This window comes from Schistocerca cancellata, chromosome 2 (genome assembly GCF_023864275.1).
Source record: "Schistocerca cancellata isolate TAMUIC-IGC-003103 chromosome 2, iqSchCanc2.1, whole genome shotgun sequence".
Taxonomy (NCBI): domain Eukaryota; kingdom Metazoa; phylum Arthropoda; class Insecta; order Orthoptera; family Acrididae; genus Schistocerca; species Schistocerca cancellata.
The window spans coordinates 834,825,285-834,843,299 of NC_064627.1; the positions used below are offsets into that span (position 1 = coordinate 834,825,285).

Below are 18,015 nucleotides of genomic sequence, written 5' to 3' on the forward strand. Positions count from 1 at the left end.
GTGCATTCGTAGCAGTGGGCCCCAAGCTGGCAGTGACTGGTGACACTTCCTCATATTCACCCAGTCATACTGCAACTAGCAGAGCTGGCCTTCCATTGTTATCAGTGATGCAGCTGGAGTGGCGAGACTATGAGAGTGAATGAAAAAAAAAGCAAGGGTTTTAAAGCAGTCGATGAGGTGATTCCCCCACCCCTCTCCCCTACTGGCAACAGAATGTGCTCCCATTTTCTGATACTGTCAGCACTCTACACTAGCCTAATATTTACGTTTGGACATTCGCTTATTCTAAGCTTGCAGCGTGAAAGGCATTCTTGTGTCATCCCTAGGTGAAATTACTACACATAGTCCTGTTACGGAAGAACATTGTGTCTGCTCTGCACTGTCATCTAAGAGCTGAATCAGCTGTTCCTGGCATTCTCTCTTGCATGTTTTGAGGCAGTGACCTCATGGCTTGTCTGTACTTCAGTTCTTATGAGTGCTGACATTGGTTGCACTATCATTGCATACTCATTGGGTGGACTCCGTGTAACATTTTCCCAGTTGGATCCAATGTAATTTTATTCTTGCACTTATGTAGATGAGTAGGTAGCGATGACCTCAAACTTTGTAAGTCATATGTATTGGGAATATGTTTTGCCCATACTGACATGGAAACCTGCAGGTGCTCCTTCTATCCATTATATTTAAAGTATACCACACTGAGTTGTATGTAGATATGAATACCCTGGTGCAGATGAGATGAGACCAGCAGAAAATATTTCTCATCTCCCTTAATTCCCTTAGTTTCCTGCAGGACTGTCAACAAATAGACCTAGCACAAAAATATTATGCAGAATGTTGTCTTCTCTTGCTGCTGGGCACCAGGGCACATGGGAATAAATAAAAATGAGCAAGCTAACGTAGCAGTGAAAAAGAGCTGTAGAAGTTACTGAATTGAACCATACCATTGCTAATATATCAGTGGGAAGAAGGGTAGTTAAGAGGTGTGCTGCAACAAGCAGTGGACGTTATATTAACTATCCATCATTAGTGATGGTCCTTCCAATCATAAATACATGAGATGACCTCACTCACCTGTTTCAATAGAACTTACTTTTGCCTTTTGATGCAGTGTGATTACCAATACATTTGTTGTGCCAATGTTCCACTCATTTTAATAGAACACATTTTATATTCTGACAAGAAGGCAACAGTAAATTTAAGTGGCTGCATGCAATTTATTTTAGGTGACAATTATAGTTCTAAGCAAACTGTTCATTCTAAAGACAATAACAATTCTGATCTTAAAATATGCTGTCTGAATATTCAAGGAGTAAAAGACAAAGAATTTATTGTAAATAATTTTGAACTAGAGAACAAATTTGATATTTTGTGTCTGAGTGAACACTGGACAACAGAGAGTGAACTTAGAGCTATCAAATTTGATAACTATAAAATAGCAAATGGTTACTGTAGAAAAGTGCATAAGTGGGGTGGTGTTGCATTGTATACTAACCAGTCACTCAGCCACTCCATCAGCAGGTTGGATCTAGACTATTTGTGTGATGAACAGAATTTTGAAGCCACTGGTGTAATTAGTGACAATTTTAGGTTAGTGATAACAGCCTTATACAGACCACCTTAGAGTAACATTAGTATATTTTTGGAAAAACTGGACATGCTGTTTGATGTATTTAGAAAGACAAAATGGTTACATTATGACATTGTAATAGGTGGAGATTTGAATGCAGAGTTTGATGCTAAACATAGTCACTGAGCTAAAAAATCTTCTAAGACAGTACAATCTGCACTTTATCAATAATAGACCCACAAGAGATGAAGAATGTCTTGACAATATCTTTGTCAGTTTCAACAATACTGAAGAATCATGTGATGTGACAGTATTCCCATTCTCAGATCATGATTCTGTGTCATTAAATTACATATGTAGGTTCTGTGCTGATAAGAGTAACATTGATAAGTCTGTCCCAAAAATGGTAATCACTAAGACTGGTCACAAATGATAAAATTGACAGGTTTTGTAAGTCCTTTACTAATAGAGGCTGGTTTGGCCAATTATAGTCTTTGCCAAGACCTGTTAGCTAAACTAATATTCGAAAGGTTTTTCAAAGCATTTTTTATAATTCAATGACTGCCAGATCAGCCTATGTTCAATGTAGGAATAAGTACAAAAAAGCCATTGTGGAAGCCAAAAGATCACACGACTTCATCAATATTGAGAATTCACCACGAATAAATGCAAAGCTGCATGGAGACTAATAAATAGTGTTACTAAAGATGAAAGAAATAAAAAAAAATCAGTATATGCCCTCAGAAATTCAATGATTTCTTTATTAAATCAGTGCAAGAAGTAGGAAATGCAATCACCAAACCTGTCATTAGCTCATCTGAGATTCTTTCAAAAAATGTAAACCATTAGTAAATACAAGTATGTTTGCCCTCTCTGAGATCCCACATAGTCTTGTCCTAAAAATAGTTAACATCTGAAATCATCTGAGAGTGTAGACATATATGGCATTTCTTGTAACATTCTAAAAAAAGTAATAGATTGTGTTGTGTATCCGTTAACATACTGCATAAATAAGTGTATATATGAGGGATATTTTCCTGATGAGCTAAAAGTATCTAGGGTAGTTCCAAAATATAAAAAAGGAGATATTGACTCACCTTCAAGTTATAGACCAATTTCCATAGTCTCAGCTCTCTCTAAAAGTGTTTGAATGTGTAATATACCAACATATACTTATAAAATGTAGGAATAATTAGCGAATCACAGTATGGTTGTAGGAAAAACTTGTCAACTGTTGATGCTATAAACTCAGTAGTCAGACACATACATCAAGCATTGAGCATAAAGGATTTGCACAAGTCACCTTTTGTGATCTATGTAAGGCTATTGACTGTGTAGAGCATAAAATACTCCTAGAAATAATGGAGTACTATGGAATTAGTGGTAACAGCCTTAAAATATTAACATCATACCTAAAGGATTGCAAGTAAGCTGTTTGTGTAGGTAAAGAAAAGTCCAGCATTGAATTAATTAAAGTAGGTGTACCACAGGGATCTGTACTGGGGCCTTTTATGTTCCTGGTGATGATTAATGATCTGCCATCATTCATTGAGTCCATAACAGTAGTATATGCAGATGATACAACTTTCCATCACTGTAGTAACGATTTCAGTAGCCTCAAAGTTTGTATTGCAGAGACAATGGCTCAAGCATCCTATTGGTTAAAAGCAAATGGCTTCCTACTGAATGATATCAAAACACAGCAGATAGTTTTTAGTCTAAAAGACAAGCCTCCATCAGATGATCCTAGTTGTGTTAAGTTTTTAGGGGTATATATAGGTGAAAAATTATCTGCGGGTCAACATGTAAAATAAGTTAGTGGTAAATTGTCTAGAGTGATGTATTTGCTACAGCAAATTATGGACCGTGTACCTCAAAATTAAGTTAGAATGTCGTATTTTGCATTTTTCCAAAGCGCCCTAATATATGGTATTTTTTATGGGGGAACTTGAGTTCAGTGCGTGACATCCTAATACTACAAAAGAAAAGCATTAGGATAATTACTGGTTCTCCATATAAAGCACACCGCAAACCATTGTTCTGTAAACAAAAAATCATGACTGTAATAAACCTATATATTTACTATGTTTTACTCCACACAAAAAAGAAGTTACTGGAAGCAAAATGTTGAGAAAATATACATTTCTACAACACGAAAAGGAGCAGATGCATTTATACTCCTTACCAATGACTGTCAAAGTCACTTAACAGCTATGAACTGATGGGGCACAAATTATTTAATAAGCTTCCACAATATGTACAAGAACTGCCTGAACAAGTATTCAGACAAAAACTGAATGCATGGCTAGTTGCTCATCCGTTCTGTGACATAAATGATTATTTCAAATGTAATATATTTTTTTAGTATTAATGACATGCCTCTTGTTTTCTTTGAATTAACAGTTATAGTGTATTATATGCCCAACATTGTCTATTGCTGTAATGGCCAAATGGCAATAAAATTACTATTATTGTTATTATTATTATTATTAATGAGCCAAGTGTGGCAAAACTGTTACAGTTTTGTGCAGTGTATGGACTTTTGATTGTCTCATTTCCTTTCTTAACGATAGTTTTAGAACTGGCAAATATATTGGTTTTAGTGTGTGTGTGTGTGTGTGTGTGTGTGAGAGAGAGAGAGAGAGAGAGAGAGAGAGAGAGAGAGAGTGAAACTTTTTATGCTGTTGGTTTATGGACTCAAGAATCTTTTAATTATTTTTTAAATGTAATGGTTTATCTCTTTTTACCACACATCTCATAACAATAATATACAAGCAATAAAGATAGCTGTCATGTGACCAGACAAACATACGATCATTGTCGTCATGAACAATTTTGGAGGTTCTGGTTTTCAGATTGTTTATGGAGTTATGGTGTTATGAAAACAATGAAAGAGTAAGAAAATGTAACTAATTTCAACTTCAGACAATAACTGTGTGACACAGCAGGATTAAAACATGACGGCTGCTATTAGAGAATTCAAAATGATGTGTTTTTCTTTTTCGAAGCCTGTCTGGGAACAAAGTTCTAGTTCAGTGCATGAGAATTTAATGGAATGTTATCAGATGAGACATAACAAGCTATAAACAAATATGGGGAAGGGCAGTGAAATTGATTTCCCAAGTCATACCTCAGTTCTGTCCTGTGGCATAATATTCTGAGGCAGTAAGTGTGTATTCTAGAGAAGCATGCAATAACAATATTGTGCAACGTTGATTAACTGAATGTCTTACAGAAGCCTCTTCATGGACCTAGGGATTCTTACACTTACATACCAATACAAATACTTGCTAACCATAGTAGATATTAATAACAAGAGTGAATTTAGGATGAACTCAGCAATTCACAATCACAGCACTCCAGTCCAGTCCCAAGCATCACCTGTCCCATCAAATGCAGGGCTACCTGTGAAACCAGTCAAGAGATTTACAAGGCAAGCTACAACCACTATGCTTCATTCTACTTGGGCATGACAACCAACAGCTGTTTGACTGCATGAACAGCTGCCAACAGACTGGCCAAGAAACAGCTCAACCACCCTGTTACTGAGCATGCTGCCCAGCACAACGTTCTTAATTTTAATGACTGCTTCACAGCCTGTGCCATCTGGATCCCTCCTATCAACATAAGCTTTTCTAAATTGTGCAGGTAGGAACTCTCCCTACAATATATCCTATGTTCCCATAACCCACCTGGCCTCAGCCTTCATTAGTCATTGTCCTTCAGTCACCTATTCCCTTCCCTGTTCCCCCTCTACAGACTTCTATTACATAAGCACATGCATAGTCTTTTTACTTCTCTCCTTATGCCTCCCCATCTCACCCCCACCCTGCATCTAAGCTCCTGGCTGCACATAGCTGCCCAATCCTCTCTCCACCTTGTCCATGTACACTCCTATAAACTGCACTTTACCATCCCTCACCTGTACCCTTCTCTCCCTCCCCGTCCTTGCCCCAGCATCCTCCTTACTCCCACCACCCAGATTGCTTCTCCTATCTTGCACAGTTGCTTGAGGTCTGGTCCTGGCAGCCAGAGTCATCGGACATGTGCATATGAGCTGCTTTTTGTGTGTGTGTGTGTGTGTGTGTGTGTGTGTGTGTGTGTGTGTCCTACCCACACACACACACACACACACACACACAAATGCAAATCACTTACATGACCCCAGTCTCAGAGAGAATCACCAGCAAAGAGAAACATTTCTGCTTCTTGAGTGTATAATGGGAGACTATTACGTAACTTTAACAAGAATAAGATCATACCTAATATATATCCCTGTGGTACATCTGTTGTAATTATTCCCCATTCTCAAAATGCTGCTTTGTTGTGTACATTCCCTGTTTGTTTTTATGTGACATACTGCATCATTTTAATTACATAGTATGAGAATCATTTGTCAGTAAGATCTCTGATACCATAATATCTGAGTTTGTCTAGGAAAATACTGTGAACTGTATAATCATATGCTTTTGACAAGCTACAGAAAATATCAATTGGCAGTATTTTGTCATTACGATTTTTTATAGTTTTGTGAAGTGAAAAATAGCATGTTCTTTAGAGAGACCCTTTTGAAATCAAAATTGATACCAAATATCAATGGTTCTCATACTATGTAATTAAAATGATGCAGTGTGCTATATGAAAATAAACAGGGGGTGTACATAACAAAGCAGCATTTTGAGAATGGGAAATAATTAGAACAGATGTAACACAAGGATAAATGTCAGGTCTGATCTTCTTCTTGTTAAAGTTACATAAATGATCTCACATGAGAGTAAATCAATAACTGAAACAGACTAGTTTACATTCTTAGGTGTTTGTATTGGTAGCTAGCCTTTTCCCTGTGGCTTCACTCACATTGTATTTGATGTGTATATTGCACACATCTCCTCCTGTACCCTCTTGTCCACCTCATCCTCCTACTGCTATCTGAATATTTTCTCATTTTCACTCTCCATCTCCTACTCCTGCCTCTCTTTGTCTCCTCCACCCCTCTCTCTCTCATAACATTCCCCCCTCAGTTCATCTCCTGTTCTTCCTCCCCTATAATTTGTACATCTTCCACTTTCCTTCCATCTCCTTCTTGCCCCTCTCTCTGTCTGTCTCCTCTGACTCCTTCTCACCTCTCCCTCTGTTTGTCTCCTCTGACTCCTGTCTCCATCTCAACCCTCTCCACACTCACTTTGTCCATCCTCTCCTCCTCCGTCTCTCTGTTCATCATGTCCCCCTCTCTGACACTCCATCTCTTCCTCCCCTTTCTCTGTCCACCTCATCTTCCCCTCTCTCACTATATCCTTCTGCCCCCTCCCCTCCCCTCCAATCTGCTGAGCCATGTCAATCTGGATGTGTAACCCTGCAAGGCTTGTTGATACTACCGGCACAACACGCCTTCTCCCCTCTCTGTCCATCTCCTCTTCTCTCTCCTCTCTACCCATCTCCTCCTCCCCCCTTTCTGTCCATATTTACCCCTCTCTGTCCATATTCTCCCCTCTATCTGTCCATATTCTCCTCCTCTCTCTGCCCAACACCTCATCCCCTTTTCTCCCTGTCCATCTCCCCTCCTCAGCTCTCTCTGTCCATCGGGCACTGATGACCACACAGTTGAGTACCCTACAAACCAATCATCATCATCTCTGTGTCCATCTCCCCTCCTCTGCTCTTTCTGTCCATCTGCTCCTGCTCCTTTCCATCTCCTCCTGCCTCCACTTACCTTTCCTAACCCTCTATTTCTATCCATCTCTTCCTGGCCCCCTCACCCCACACATTTTTTTCTGCCCCTCTCTCCATATTGATCTCCTCCATCCCCTCCTCTATCTATCTCAACCACCACCCTATAAAATAGCTGATGAAGCAGGCGGATACTTCTACCACAACATGCATGATGTGCAAAGGCAACCTACACATTAGGTCTTGAGAACCTTTTTTTTAGCCTCTGATGTATATGTTGCCATGCAAAGTAGGCCAATACTACTCCAACACAACATGCCTGATGTCCAGGGTAGACTACACGCCACGGGCTGAATAACCACTATTGTCTGTAATTCCACTCCTATGGGAGCTAGGAGGTCATAATCACCACAGTGCTGATACTCGTGAAATGAGCTGTTTGTGTCCCAAATTTAGTTGAAGTTGACCCTGGAGTTTGGGAGGAGATGCTGGACGTACATACACACACACACACACACACATGCTGCTTTGTAGAGATACTAGCCTTTTCTCCACAGCTTCACCCACATATCTATTTGACACACATATAGCTCTCACCTTCTCCTTCACCTCCCCTCACTTGATCCATTTCCTCCTCCTTCTACTCGTCCTCATGGCTGGAGCAATGTTGACATTGATAGAGGGGGGGATGAAAACAGAGAGGGGACAAGAGGGGATGGACAGAAAGGAGGGAACCACCTCCCCATCTCTCTCACCATCCCCTCCTTCCCCCATCTCTCTGTCCGTGTGCTTCTCACATCTCTGTCTACCTCCTCTTCCTGCCTCTCTCTCTGAACTCCTTTTGCCCAACAACCCTGTTCATTTTCTCCTGCACCTTTCTCCCCATTCATTTCCTTCTGCCTGCTCTCCTTATCCATCTCCTCCTCTCTCTCACCCTATTGATCTCTTGTCCCCCTCTTTCTGTCCCCCTTCCTGGTTCCCTCCTTTCTGTCCATCCCCTCTTGTCCCCTATCTGTTTTCATCCCCTCCTCTATCGATGTCAACATTGCTCCAGTCATGTCTATTTGTACGTTTAGCCCCTGCAATCAATCAGGTCAAAGAAACAGGCCAATACTAGTGCCACAACATGCTTATTCTGTGCAGGGCATCCTACATGTCTGGGGTTGAGAACAATTTTTTGCTCATGATGTATAGGCTGACGTGCAAAGCGGATCAATAAAGCAGGCCATTGCTACTCAGACACACCTGTGTTTCATGCAGGATAGCCTACATGCTGAAGGCTTGCAAATTATTACATGCTGCTAATGTGTAGATCGCCCTGCAAATAAGGGTGATTACTCCAGCCCTTCTTTACCTGCCGGCTCTCTCTGTCATCCATCTCAACTTCCCCTCTCTATCTGCCCATCCACTCCCAGACGCTGCAAGCATGCGGATACTACGGAACAACACATCTTCTCCCGTCTCTGCCCATATCCTCCTTCCTCTCTCCAGTCCTCCCTTCCACTCTCTGTCCATCCTCTCCTGCACTACTTTGCTTCTTGCCCCCCCCCCCCTCCCCTGCACACTCTCTCACTCTCTCTCTCTCTCTCTCTCTCTCTCTCTCTCTCTCTCTCTCTCTCTCTCAGGCTGGTACTATTCCCGCAACATATCTGTCATGCATGGCAGCTTACACACATACGTATATCTCAGTAAATATTGGGACTAGAGTGTTATAACGCCCTCCCCCCAACACCCATGTTGTCCTCTCGGGGGAAGGAGTTTGTGTGCGAAATTTAATCCACTTCAGTCCATGGCCTGAGAGGATTTCCCAGGCATACATTCATAAATATTCTTAGCCTTATATATATTACTAGACTCTTCCTCAGGTGTTTGCTTGTGTGCACGAATGTCACATAAAATGCTCACAACTCGTGGTCCATCTCCTCCACCCCTCTCTGCCCATGATCTTCTAGCCTTCCTGTCTGTCCATTTTCCTCTCCACCTCTTGGCCCATCTCTTCTCTCCCATTTTTGTGTCCTTCTCCTCATCCCCTGTCCATGTAATCTAGCTCCTCCCTCTCTGTCCATCTCCTCCTCCCCCTCCCCCTCCTCCTCCTCCTCCTCCTCCTCCTCCTCCTCCTCCTCCTCTGTAAATCTCCTCTTACTCTCTCGCCCCCTACCCATCCCCTCCTACCCCCTCTTTCACTATCCACCCCTCCTGCCTTCCTCTCTCACTATACATCCCCTCCTGCCCCCCTCTGTCTGTCTCCGCCATTATCCACCTGAACCTTTCATCCATACATGTAGTCACTACAAAAGAAAAGAGGTTGACAAAGCAAACTGGTATTACTCCCACAACATGCCTCCGATGCAGCAATGCCACGTCAAGGGCTTCAAAACTGGTTCTCTTCCAAAATGTGTAGCCTGCCATGCAAAGAGACTGATGAAGCAGGCTGATACTAGGCCAACACAACACACCTATTGTGCTAGTCTGCCTACTTGTTGGGAGCAGGAAACATGTTTCTTCTCCCAATGTGTAGGCTGCCCTGTGAAGCAGGTGAATAAGTCATGTAGGTATTATTCCCACTCAACATGCATGTCATGCTGCCATGCAGGGCAGTCTATATGACTAAGTATTAGACCTCGGGCATTGCAACCTCCACCTCCCCCTCCCCATGTTGGTCCTCACAGATCAATGCTTCCCATTGTACCAAAAGTTGCTGCTTCTTCCCATTCCATTAACATATGGAGTATGGGGAGAATGATTACTTAACCACCTCTGTGTCCTCAGTAATTAGTCTGGTCTTGTCAATGCAATCCCTATGGGAGTGATACACAGGGGGTATAGTATATTCCTAGGTTCTTCACTTAAAATTGGTTCTAGAAACTTTCTAAGTGGGATTTCATGACGTAGATCATGTCTATCTTCAAGTGTCTGCCATTTCAGTCCTTTCAGCACCTTTCTGACACTCTCCTGCGGTTAAACAAGCCTCTGACCATTCATGCTGCCCTTTTTCCTATCTATTAAATATGATTTGTTATCCGATTCGCTACAGGTCCCAAATGTGAACGATATTGTAGGGTGGGTCACATGAGTGTTATGAATGAAATATTTTATGTACAGTGATTGCATTTCCCTAATATTCTACCCAGTGGATCAGTCTGCCACCTGATTTACCAATAACTGAGACTATGCAATCATACCATTTCATGTTCCTACAAACTGTTACACTCACATATTTGTAGGAGTTGACTGATTACATCTGTGATTCATTGATATTGCAGTCATAGGATACGACTATTTTCATTTTATGAACATTTAAAGTGCTCTGCTTTGAAATCATATCAAGATGTGACTGAATATTTGTGCCTCTTGTTTCAGAAAGTATATCATTGTAGAAAACTGTGTCATTTGCAAAAAGTCTGAGATAGCTGTTAATGTTGTGCGAAAGGTCATTAGCATTACTACACAATGTGAACAGAAAGAGTCCCAATAAACTTCCCTGGGGCACACTTGAAGCTACTTCTTCTGTTGTGACTGTCCGTTCAAGATAACATGTGTCCTCCCCAAGAAATCCTCAGTTCCGTCATGAATCTCACTTGGTACCCCATATGACCATACTTCCAATAGTAAGTGTGTTTGTTGTGCAGAATCAAATGACTGTCAGAAGTCAAGAAACACTACATCTGCCTGATTGACTTGATCCACAGCTTTCAGGATGTATTGAAGAGAAGTGGGGATCAGATTTCACATGATTGTTGTTTTCAGAATCCATGTTGGTTGGGATGAGGAAGGTCATTCTTTTTGAGATACCTCATTCCATTTGAGCTCAAATATTTTTTAAGATTCTACAACAAATGGATGTCAAGGACATTAGATAGTGCTTTTGTAGATCACTTCAGCTGCCCTTCTTGTACATATGCATGACCTGTTGAGTACATATGCATGACCTGTTGAAAAGTTAGGTGACAAGTAGTTCATCGATTCAGGAGTATATGATAACAAATTCAGACTGAATGAAAGACACACATCACAGTAAAGTGTGCCTATGCAATGCATAAACATGCAGAGTACCTATCTCTGGTGCCAACACAGGCACATCTTCTCATATGCTAACTATCATAAATGTGCACCTTGCAGTTTTTATTGCAATTTGATAATGGTTCTTGCAGGCTCTGGAGAATGAGTAAGTTTCCTTTTTACCATGTCCCATATGTGTCCAATTGACGAGAGATGTGGTGATCTTACTGGCCTGGGCAGTTGTTATACACCATGAAGAGCATGTTGGATTGCAGTAACCATATGTGGATGTGCATTGTCCCATTGAAACAGCCCACCACCTTCCAGTCAAAAAAATGGCTGTAGCATGAGGATAACAATCTGTACCACATAGTGGATACTAGTTACTTGACCCTGCAGAAATCCCTCATGGGACCCCACAGCCTGGAATAGGACACAGTGTAGAAGGTGAATGCTCTGTGGAATGGCAGCTCACCATGCCTACACCATACATGTCTAAGTCTATCACTAACATACAGACCTAACCTACTCTCATCACTGAAGAAAATAGAGCCTGTTCCACTTGTGAGTCACCTTGTCAACGACACCAGGGTAGTCATGCTTGGTGTTGTCATGGTGTCATGGCCAGAGGCACATGTGATGTTAATCCTGCTGCAAGCAGATGGTTTCCAATGATACAGCAGGTGCAACATTTGTCCTTATTTTGTCCCTGGTAGAAATCCAGTTGGCTGCCACCACTTACACAATGGGTTGATTCTGATGTGCACCTATACTTCACGGAGGGCCAGTACCTGTATTATAGGTGTGGAAATGTTCCACAGACCACTGTTAAAAGTAGCTGCACACCACTGACGCAGCGTGCCTAAAATGTACAGCAATCCACTGATGTGGCCATGCAGCTTCCTGCAGGCTTGCAGTGTGACCCTGTTAAAATGGCTGAAGCTTTTCAACTGGAGTACATATTTATCAGTGGTGTGTGGTTGTACCCCTGAATGAATGTTGCAAATACTACTCACTCCTGAACTTGGCATTTACAGAGTCAAAGCAGTGGTGCAGAGACAGACTTCCTGAGTGTCATCTGATTGCTGATAACAGTGTCAACTGACCCATTAACACTAAAACCCATCATTGTGCACATATTATACTCTGGTGCCACTGAACACAGTCTTTGATGGTGTTCCATATTTTTCCCTCTGGCACTGTATTTTGATATACTCCAACCTCTGAGAGCTCCCATGAAAAAAAATTAATACACTGTAAGAGATTAGAGTTGTAAACATGAGAGCTGTCTGGAAAGGAACCTCTGTTTTTGTGCATTGTGGAAGTAATGGGGTATATTGAACAATCACTACACTGAATCTTGCAATAGGTCAGTGTGTTTGGAGCTGAGATAGCAAGAAAGTTACACTGAGTTTTGTTTATTTGTTAAAGACAAGCAATTGAAAATCCCACCAAATGTGAAATAGATTCTGTAATTCAGTTTATACTGATAAAGAAACTCTGAGCTGTTGACATTCATGACAAAGTTAGTAGTGTATATGGATCAAATGTGATGAGTGATGGCGTTGTGTATCAGCGTTGTTGCGTATTACGATTAATATGATTGTTCATGATGATAAGAGAAGTGTCTGTCTATTTGTGGTTAGCTATTACCTGGTACAGAAAACAGTCAGAAAAAAATTATCATAACTAGAGTTCACAATATCTCCGTTGTTGGACAATTTTTAGCAGGTTTTTTGGAGTGTGTTACATGAACTTGACACCAGAGACAGGGTGCCAGAAGTTCTGTACTTGTTGGATTCCAAACACTCAGGTGCTAAAATTTTATGTAGTGGGAATTGATCAATTGGTTAATAGATATAGAAAATGCCTATATCTGAAATTCAACCCATGTATCATAGACAGATGTCTGAACATGAATTTTTCTACCAACAGATGTATAGCTGACTAATTTTCTTGTAGTTTTTTTAGAAGTTTTGCACTAGAACTTCACTGCAAAAGTAATTGAGATACTGTGCCCTACTTTTTAGCATGGAAATGCATGTTAATTACTATCTAAATATTTATTACTTGGTAATTTTGATGTTTGCAGTTTTGGTTTGTGCTAATTGCTGTATGCATTTCTAAAATGTGCTTCGCAACTAAATTTGAATAAGGAGGTAAAGTTTTCAGACAATGGAAAATCCAGGATGGAATGTAAAAATATTATGAAAAGGAAAGCTACTACTCACCATCTAGTAGAGATGCTGTGTGTGTGTGTGTGTGTGTGTGTGTGTGTGTGTGTGCGCGTGTGTGTGTTGTCGTCTATTGTTGACAGAGGCCTTAATGGCTGAAAGCTTTAATTGTGAGTCTTTTTGTTGTGCCCGTATGCAACTCGGCTAAAGTTTTCTATTTACTGTGACAGCTAATTTGAAGGAAGGGCAATAGGAGTATCATTCTTGTAACAGCACCAGTTTTTATAACACTAACCTTCTCGGTATGAACATGTTGAAGAATTCTTCTATAAAAAGATGTGTAGAGGAATTATGGGCAAAGTTTAAGCAGATTGTAGATCGTGGTCTGGAGAGTTATGTGCCTGTTAAGTGGATAAAGAATGGAAAAGACCTACCATGACTCAATAACAAAATTCAGGGGATGCTGAGTAATTAGAGAGGCTGCTGCACTCTCAGTTCAAAAGGGAACACATTTAAAAAATGATGACAAGTGAAGGTTAGCAGAGATCATGTGTCTGATAAGATCAATGCACGAAGCATACAATAACTACCACCATCACCTTAACAAAAGATCTGGAAGAGGACCTGAGGAAATTCTGGTCGTATGTAAAATCACTGAGAGGGTCCAAGGCTTTCAGTCAGTCCCTTGTTGATCTGTGTCATGTGGCAGTTGAATATCAAAATGAAAGTCGAAGTTTTAAATTTCATGTTCATGAAAACATTCACACAGGGAATCATACAAACACACCATCATTTGACCATTGGACAGGCTCCCATATGGATGGCATAGTAATAACCATCCCTGGTGTAGAGAAACAACTGAAAGATTTGAAAGCAAATAAATCAACAGGTGTGGATGGAGTCCCAGTTTGATTTAACAAATACCACACTATGGCATTGGCCCATTACCTAGCTTACATTTATCGTGAATCTTTCACCCAGCACAAAGTCCCAAGCAATTGGAAAGAGGCACATGTGACTCCAGTATATAGGAAGGACCCGCAAAATTACTGATGAATATCCCTCCTTCTGTTTGATGCAGAATCCTTGAACATATTCTCAGTTTGAATGCAATAAACATTCTTGAGACTGAGAAGCTTGTGTCCATGAATCAGCATGGTTCTAGAAGGCATCACTTGTGCAAAACTCAGCTTGCTCTTGTCTCACATGATATACTGTAAACTATGGATGTAGGGCAACAGGCAGATTCCATATTTCTAGATTTCTGGAAAGTATTGGACATGGTGCCCCATTGCAGGCTGCTAATGAATGTATGAGCTTATGGAATACATTCACAGGTATGTGAGTGGCTGAAAGGCTTCTTAAGTAATAGAACCCAGTATGTTGTCTTCAACATTGAGCATTCATCGGAGACAAGGGTATCATCAGAAATGCCCTAGGGAAGTGTGATAGGACCATTGTTGTTCTCTACATAATAAATGATTTTGTGGACAGGGTCGGCAGCAATCTGCTGTTGTTTGCTGATGATACCATGACATATAGCAAGGTGTCAAAGTTGAGTGACTGTAGGAAGATACAAAATGACATGAACAAAATTTCCCGTTGGTGTGATGAATGGTGGCTAGCCCTAAATGTGGAAAAATATAAGCTAATGCAGATGAGTAGGAAGAACAAACTGGTATTGTTTGGATACAGTATTATTAATGTCTCGCTTGACACAATCAAGTCATTTAAATATCCAGGTGTAATGTTGCAAAGCAATGTGAGATGGAATAAGAGTGTGAGAACTGTATTGGAGAAGGTGAATGGTCGACTTCAGTTTATTGGGAGAATTTGAGGAAAGTGTGGTTCACTTTTAAAGGAGACCGCATATAGGACATTGGTGTGAACTACTCTTGAGTACTGCTCAAGTGTTTGGGAATGATACCAGGTCAGATTGAAGGAAGACATTGAAGCAATTCAGATGCGGGCTGCTAGATTTCTTACTGGTAGGTTTCAACAACATGTAAGTGTTACAGACATGCTTCGGGAACACAAATGGGAATATCTGGAGGGAAGGTGACATTCTTTTCGAGAAACACTCTTGAGAAAATTTAGAGAACCACATTTGAAGCTGGCTGCCAAACAGTTCTACTGCTGTCAACATGCCTTGTGCATAAGGACCATGAAGATAAGATACGAGGAATTAGGGCTTGTTGTTGTTGTGGTCTTCAGTTCTGAGACTGGTTTGATGCAGCTCTCCATGCTACTCTATCCTGTGCAAGCTTCTTCATCTCCCAGTACCTACTGCAACGTACATCCTTCTGAATCTGCTTAGTGTATTCATCTCTTGGTCTCCCCCTACGATTTTTACCCTCCACGCTGCCCTCCAAAACTAAATTGGTGATCCCTTGATGCCTCAGAACATGTCCTACCAACCGATCCCTTCTTCTGGTCAAGTTGTGCCACAAACTTCTCTTCTCCCCAATCCTATTCAATACTTCCTCATTAGTTATGTGATCTACCCATCTAATCTTCAGCATTTTTCTGTAGCACCACATTTCGAAAGCTTCTATTCTCTTCTTGTCCAAACTATTTACCGTCCATGTTTCACTTCCATACATGGCTACACTCCATACAAATACTTTCAGAAATGACTTCCTGACACTTAAATCTATACTCGATGTTAACAAATTTCTCTTCTTCAGAAACGCATTCCTTGCCATTGCCAGTCTACATTTTATATCCTCTCTACTTCAACCATCATCAGTTATTTTGCTCCCCAAATAGCAAAACTCCTTTACTACTTTAAGTGTCTCATTTCCTAATCTAATTCCCTCAGCATCACCCGACTTAATTCGACTACATTCCATTATCCTCGTTTTGCTTTTGTTGATGTTCATCTTATATCCTCCTTTCAAGACACTGTCCATTCCGTTCAACTGCTCTTCCAGGTCCTTTGCTGTCTCTGACAGAATTACAATGTCATCGGCAAACCTCAAGGTTTTTATTTCTTCTCCATGGATTTTAATACCTACTCCGAATTTTTTTTTTTTGTTTCCTTTACTGCTTGCTCAATATACAGATTGAATAACATGGGGGAGAGGCTACAACCCTGTCTTACTCCCTTCCCAACCACTGCTTCCCTTCCATGTCGCTCGGCTCTTATAACTGCCATCTGGTTTCTGTACAAATTGTAAATAGCCTTTCGCTCCCTGTATTTTACCCCTGACACCTTTAGAATTTCAAAGAGAGTATTCCAGGCAACATTGTCAAAAGCTTTCTCTAAGTCTACAAATGTTAGAAATGTAGGTTTGCCTTTCCTTAATCTTTCTTCTAAGATAAGTCGTAAGGTCAGTATTGCCTCACGTGTTCCAGTATTTCTACGGTATCCAAACTGATCTTCCCCGAGGTCGGCTTCTACTAGTTTTTCCATTCGTCTGTAAAGAATTCGTGTTAGTATTTTGCAGCTGTGGCTTATTAAACTGATTGTTTGGTAATTTTCACATCTGTCAACACCTGCTTTCTTTGGGATCGGAATTATTATATTCTTCTTGAAGTCTGAGGGTATTTCGCCTGTTTCATACATCTTGCTCACCAGATGGTAGAGTTTTGTCAGGACTGGCTCTCCCAAGGCCGCCAGTAGTTCCAATGGAATGTTGTCTACTCCGGGGGCCTTGTTTCGACTCAGGTCTTTCAGTGCTCTGTCAAACTCTTGATGCAGTATCGTATCTCCCATTTCATCTTCATCTACATCCTCTTCCATTTCCATAATATTGTCCTCAAGTACATCGCCCTTGTATAGACCCTTTATATACTCTTTCCACCTTTCTGCTTTCCCTTCTTTGCTTAGAACTGGGTTTCCATCTGAGCTCTTGACATTCATACAAGTGGTTCTCTTATCTCCAAAGGTCTCTTTAATTTTCCTGTAGGCAGTATCTATCTTACCCCTAGTGAGATAAGCCTCTACATCCTTACATTTGTCCTCTAGCCAGCCCTGCTTAGCCATTTTACACTTCCTGTCGATCTCATTTTTGAGACGTTTGTATTCCTTTTTGCCTGCTTCATTTACTGCATTTTTATATTTTCTCCTTTCATCAATTAAATTCAATATTTCTTCTGTTACCCAAGGATTTCTTCTAGCCCTCGTCTTTTTACCTACTTGATCCTGTGTTGTCTTCACTACTTCATCCCTCAAAGCTACCCATTCTTCTTTTACTGTATTTCTTTCCCCCATTCCTGTCAATTGTTCCCTTATGCTCTCCCTAAAACTCTGTACAACCTCTGGTTCTTTCAGTTTGTCCAGGTCCCATCTCCTTAAATTCCCACCTTTTTGCTTAGGGCTTATACGGAGGCCTATAAGCAGTCATTTTTCCCTTGCTCTATTTACGAGTGGAATAGGAATGGAAATGACTAATAGTGGTACAGGGTACCTTCCACCATGCACCATATGGTGGCTTGTGGAATCTATGTAGATGTAGATATAGATTTAATATTTCTTGCCATTTAGTCAATGATCAAAACTATACAACATTGAATAAATCTTTAAATGATACACAGTAAAGGGAAAAATGGCTTTAATAGAATGTGCCTTGTTTTACTCTGTCATTTTACTGAATTGAAAAC

General features: G+C 40.7%; 1 long non-coding RNA gene across 2 annotated transcripts in view; it reads left to right on the plus strand.

The window, feature by feature from the left end:
* The window catches only part of LOC126162740 (uncharacterized), a 77,322-nt gene that overhangs the window by 16,466 nt on the left and 42,841 nt on the right, over positions 1-18,015 (plus strand). The gene's annotated exons all lie outside the window — the stretch shown is intronic.